Genomic DNA, 6000 nt, shown 5'->3' with positions numbered 1-6000 from the left:
CCAGGTGTTTAGGTTTCTGTGTTCTCAACATCCGTTTTAAGGTATCAATTTATATTTGATTTCTGCATTGTTGGAACTACGATTTCTACGGCTGTTCATATCAACCAATACTAAAAAAAAATACAGGGAAAACAATAGGGTATGTATGCAGCCATTCTTAGTGAAAGATTTGTTGCCTGGAGGGCTTCAACGAAAATCATTGTGTGTTCCCTAAATCTGGGAGTATAGGGACCAAGCGACCTGGCAAAAATTGCTCCACTTGAACCTTATTGTTACTAATGAGAGGTACCTTCAAATATTCAGATACTTCACTTAGCTATTATCACTCATAAACATAATATTTAGAATTAGCTACAGGGATTCGTCTTAGCCTATGTCAATGTCTACTCCATTATCGAAGAAAAATAACTGAACACTTATGTTTCTTTGCTGACAAACACACACTGTTTTCCTGCAATGCAACCAAGAAATGCTAGGTTTCCATCTATTGTATAGTTACTTGCTAACAAAGTTATTTGTTATCTGCACGAAATATACACTCAGATTTAACTGATGTTTCAGCGCAACACAATGGAAGGCTGTGTGCGATCCAATCGAATATACAACTTCAGAGAACGACTAAATTAAAGGAAGGTTCCATCTACAGATTTGATTCTTTTGTTGTTACTAAGTTCGATCTACAACGTGCCTAATTTTTTCCCCTTCTGGTACTGCAAGGTGTTAGTGATTTTGTACATAGAGGCCTACAAAGTATGTCTTGGATTGTTGATGCAAATCGCTATCTCAAAAGAAGCAATTTTGCATCTACTAGAATGATATATTGGCCTCATTTCAGGACCTTAGAAGCAAGAAAAAAGATCAGCTTATGTCTGCCATATGATTCTCACTTTACTTTTTCAGTTTATGAATTTCTGAATTTTGATGATTCTTTGTTACTCAACTTTTAAAGAGCATAATGGTTGCAACTATTTTCATACTAGGTGTTGGAAATGTGTTGTTGGTATTTTAAGTCCATTGCTGGCCAGCGCAGAGCATGCCTCAAGTGATCTTTAATGGTAATTTATAGAACAAGGTTCGCCAGGTATTGATGATGTTCTATGTCCGTTGCTGCACAGATGCTGAGCATGTCGTCGGTGATTTTTCATGATAACTTGAAGAGCAAATCAAAAACTGTGGCTGGACCATATTCACTGAAACAGCTCTATTTTCCATTTACCTTTCTCATAATGTATTTCTTTCATTATACTGCAAGAAACTTGCTACTAAGCTTCCTTCAATATCAATGTTTCCACCAATATTAAATGTGCATTGACTCATATGAATACGGGCAAACATTACATGATGTTAATCTTGACAAGTTCCTAAATTTTGTTTGTTATTCGTAGGAAGTGTGTTCGATAAAGGGGAAGTTCCTGCTGGGTTTCCTGATTTGGTTGATATGCGTCTCCTTCTCACAAACATGACGTTCCTTGGTTGATGTTAGTTTGGTTCAAATATTTTTCAGACTATGTACCACATGCTATTTCTCCCTGTGGATCGTTCTGGTGGCGAGACGTGTGCAGTTTGTCTATTATTTTCAGAGGAATCAAGCATTGTTCAGTCAAGGCTGGAGACACAGTATTATTATGGAAATACGTCTGTACTGCAAATGATATCCTGCACCATCAATAACCTTATTTATTCTCCTATTCAGATCTAGAAGATGTTAGTATTGCAGAGTAATTGGAGAAGAATGACCTAGCCATGCACTTTGTTTTGCCGTTGTCTCTGGAAGCTCATGAGGAGCTGCATATCTTGGACGAGTATGTCAATAATATTCAGAGTGAGGTGTTGCAGCTAGATGAATGGAGTTATGCGTGGGGAGCTAAGGATTTCAGAGCACATAAATAGTACATGTTTGTGTTCAGAAATATCTGTCGTGTTCCTTTTCTTCCTAAGGTTTGGAAAACAAAATGTATGATGCGTCCCAAAGTTTTTGCCCAGCTTCTGACTATGGATAGAATCAATGCTCCAGACATGTTGGTTTGGAGAAATTGTCCTATTCCCAATGTTAATTTTGCCATCTGTCAGTTGCACGGGGAGACAAGTAACCATCTGTTTTTCACTTGCCATTTTAGTGCAGCATGTTCGTCCGCTTTGGGGATTGTTTGGGACACGAGCCTTGATCTGAGTAGTAGAATCTCCACAACTGCACGATTATGGAATAAGCTACTGTTTGATGTATATCCTTCGTGCTTCGAACATTTGGAAACAAAGAAACAGGAGGCATTTTGATAGTATTCAGAGTATTCAGAGTTGGCTTGGCTTACTAAGGTAGGAGAAAGGGTTAAACCCGAGTTTAGAGATCAAATAAAAACTATTGTAAGTGAGTTGATTGTTTGAGATACTTACTGAGTTGCAACATACATTTATTTTTTACCTACCTCATATGACTGTAATATGAGGTACCATTTTCTGCTTAGTGATTTTATTGTGCTCTCCATTGTTTTGTTCAGACACTACCTTATTTATGCCACTTCCAGCCTCAGTGCTCGGTCTCATGTGTTCATTCTTGGGTGATACCGCCTACACTATGTGTCAGGATGTTGTTGCTACATTAAGCAGATCAACAAATCTGGATGGTGATACGGTTCTGAACATTCCATCCGGGATGACACTCACGTCTCATTCTGCTATATTTTCCAAAATAATACATATCGTGGTTGAGCTCGCCTAATGATAAATGCACGTATAATTCTCCTTTTCAAAAGGTGATCGTTTAACTAACCTAGATCAGTTTCAAAAAAAAACTTGATAGGATGATCAGTTCATCTGTTGTTGTTACCCTTTCTATTATAACTTAGTAGCAGCAAACAAAATTCTTTCCAGAGATTTTAAACCATTTTATTCACTCCAGCTATCTTTAATTTAAAGAAATTGCAGCTAATGGAGATGGTTTCTCAGCTCACATGTTTCCTACAACAGACTCATATCTCAGGCGACATGCTCACTTATCAACTACCGTTCCCCAATGTCTACTCTATGCTATATATTTGCGTGGAATTTCCCTTTAGGTGCACACAATTGTTAGAAGAAATGAAGTCCTTGCTATCGAACAAATACAGAGAGAGTTGACATACCGCCTGTTGATGACTGAATCCACAGTCAGCTCGAGCTCATCGTCGGTCCATTGCATTCTCCCGCTTCTCTCCTGGCTGCGTGCTCCCGTTTACGACACGGCGTGCCACACTAATAGTAGTCTTTAGTGGCTCCCGACGGATAGAACTTCTTCGGCGCCGCCCTCTTCCCCAAACACGCAGGCCTTTCGTCCCCCACGGCGATTGACCTTTGCGCTCCTGTTCAGCGGCGGCCCAAGCGACCGACAACAAGCGACGAGAGAACATGCTGTCCGCCGCCATCCCTATCGCCTCCAGCCCCCTCCTTCGCTTTCCACTGATTATTTTTTTCCGTTCCTAGCCACAGTCGCTCGGGGCTTGCCTTGGGTTGACGAGGTGCAGCCGAGGAGCTGCGCAAGCGCGAGTTGACATGCCCCAACGCTGCTGTCTGCCGAAGTTGGCGGTGCTGACATTGAGGGATCCACGGAGGCTGAGCTCCTCGACGGACCAAAATCGATGGGGCCGAAACCTGACTGCTGGCTGCTCAGCGGATTTAGGCAGGGCGGAGAGAGGATGCCGCTCCGTGCGGCAGCTAGGCTCGAGGGTTGAAGGAGAGGACTGCGACAGCGGGATCACCCGTCACCGTGCGTGACAATGAGGACGAGCCGCCGAGGATGTCTCACTGGAGAAGCCGCAGCACAACGTAGCTGACCTTGACGCAGGCCACGGCGTCGGCTGGGAGCTACGGGTTGGTCAGCTCCTACTACGAAGAAGGACACCACGAGCTGCTCGGTGATGATGTTGCGGCGGAGCGCGCTGCTAGTCCTCCTCGACGCAGACACGGAGGCGCTGCTTGCCGACTTGGCCATCCACCGGCTGATTCTTGGAGCAGGCGACAACAGACCCTGCCGGTGGTGCTGATGGAGCTGGTGGCAGTGCGCGCGAGCTGCGTCAATGGATTTTGGGAGGAGGGGGCGAGTCTTCCAATTTGGGGATGGAGTTGAGGAAGGGGACGGTGGACTATGGCGTGAGTGGCTGAGTTGCGTTGCTACTGATAGATTCAGTACTAAAGCGGTGAAGCCCCGTTATCCACATAACTTCCTCACTGTTGCCTCCCAGTCCCAGGCTCCCACTCTCAGACTATCTACTGAAATTAATTCTTAGCAATGTTCAAGAAAAAAATCTTAGCAGACAGTCAGGCCAATCATACAGAGAAAATTGTGACGCATAAAGCCAAGGCAGTCATTAACATGTAAATGAAAATCCATGCCAATGTTGATTTAGATAAGAATATCCTGATCCCCACGCCCAGATTACACATCCTTAAAAAAAAAGATGTTATGTCTCTTAATCAAGGTCTTGCTCTTAATAGCTCATACATGAACCCAAACGCGAACAACTCACACCAACATAAAAAAAATTTAACACTGAAGAGTAGATAGCACTTGCCTAAAGATGAACAACTCACACCAGCATTACAAAACGTTAGCACTCAAGAGTAGATAGCACTTGCCGTTTATGCCAAGTTGCCAACAAATCAATAGCACGGGCGCGGCGTGCCGCCGCGCCACCGCCACCTAGTATAGCTAAAATTCTAACTGCAAAATGATCTAAGAGTGACGAGGTTAATCATAAGTTGTGCCTTAGATCAATGATACTCCTTCCCTTCTACAATTCTTATCATGATTTTACCAGCGAGAATTGTAGAACGGGGAAGTAATGTTAGGGCATGTACATTGGTTTAGACGGATGGTATCTGTAATACTATTTCATGTCATCTATAGACAATGATATAGACAATGTATACAATAGTATGTCTGTAAGTGATACGTCCAATTTGCATCACTATTTTGTATCATAATTTGCTGTTATTCATTGATATATTTCATATTGGGGTACAATACTTATGTTATTTCATCTATTTTGCATGTTTCATCATCTTTGGAGGATCAAGCACCGGAGCCAGGATTCTGCTGGAAAAAGCACCGTCAGAACGCAATATTTCGGAAGATCAACTGTGGAAGGGAATTTCACGTAAATTCCTATTTTTCCAGATGACGGAGGGAGCCAGAAGGGGAGCAGAGAGGAGCCACTGTGGGCCCAGACCCTAGGGCGGCGCGGCCCAGGGCCTGGCCGCGCCACCCTGTGGTCTGGGGGCCCCACAGCCCCTTTCGCCTCCTTTTCTTCGCGTACTCCTTCGTCCCGAAAACCTAAGCCACAGAGAGGACCTCACGAGGGGTTACAGCCGCCTCTGCGGGGCGGAGAACACCAGAGAGAAAAGAGCTCTCCGGCGGGCGGGAATCCGCCGGGAAATTCCCTCCCGGAGGGGGAAATCGACGCCATCGCCATCGTCATCGAGCGGGACATCATCTCCATCATCATCATCATCATCTCCACCATCTACACCGCCATCACCACCGCTGCACCTCGTCACCGCTGTAGCAATCCGGGTTAAATCTTGATTGTTTGATAGGGGAAACTCTCCCGGTGTTATTCTATACTTGTTGTAGATGCTATTGAGTGAAACCATTGAACCAAGGTTTATGTTCAGATTGTTATTCATCATCATATCACCTCTGATTGTATTCCATATGATGTCTCGTGAGTAGTTCGTTTAGTTCTTGAGGACATGGGTGAAGTCTAAATGCTAGTAGTGAATTATGGTTGAGTAATATTCAATGTTATGATATTTAAGTTGTGGTGTCATTCTTCTAGTGGTGTCGTGTGAACGTCGACTACACGACACTTCACCATTTATGGGCCTAGGGGAGTGCATCTTGTATTCGGTTGCTAATTGCGGGGTTGCCGGAGTGACGAAACCTAAACCCCCGTTAGTATATCGATGCAAGAGGGATCGCAGGATCTCGGAGTTTAAGGCTGTGGTTAGATTTATCTTAATTACTTT

The sequence above is a fragment of the Lolium rigidum genome, chromosome 7 (genome assembly GCF_022539505.1).
Source record: "Lolium rigidum isolate FL_2022 chromosome 7, APGP_CSIRO_Lrig_0.1, whole genome shotgun sequence".
In the NCBI taxonomy this organism is placed as follows: domain Eukaryota; kingdom Viridiplantae; phylum Streptophyta; class Magnoliopsida; order Poales; family Poaceae; genus Lolium; species Lolium rigidum.
Note: the sequence above shows the minus strand (reverse complement) of the source record.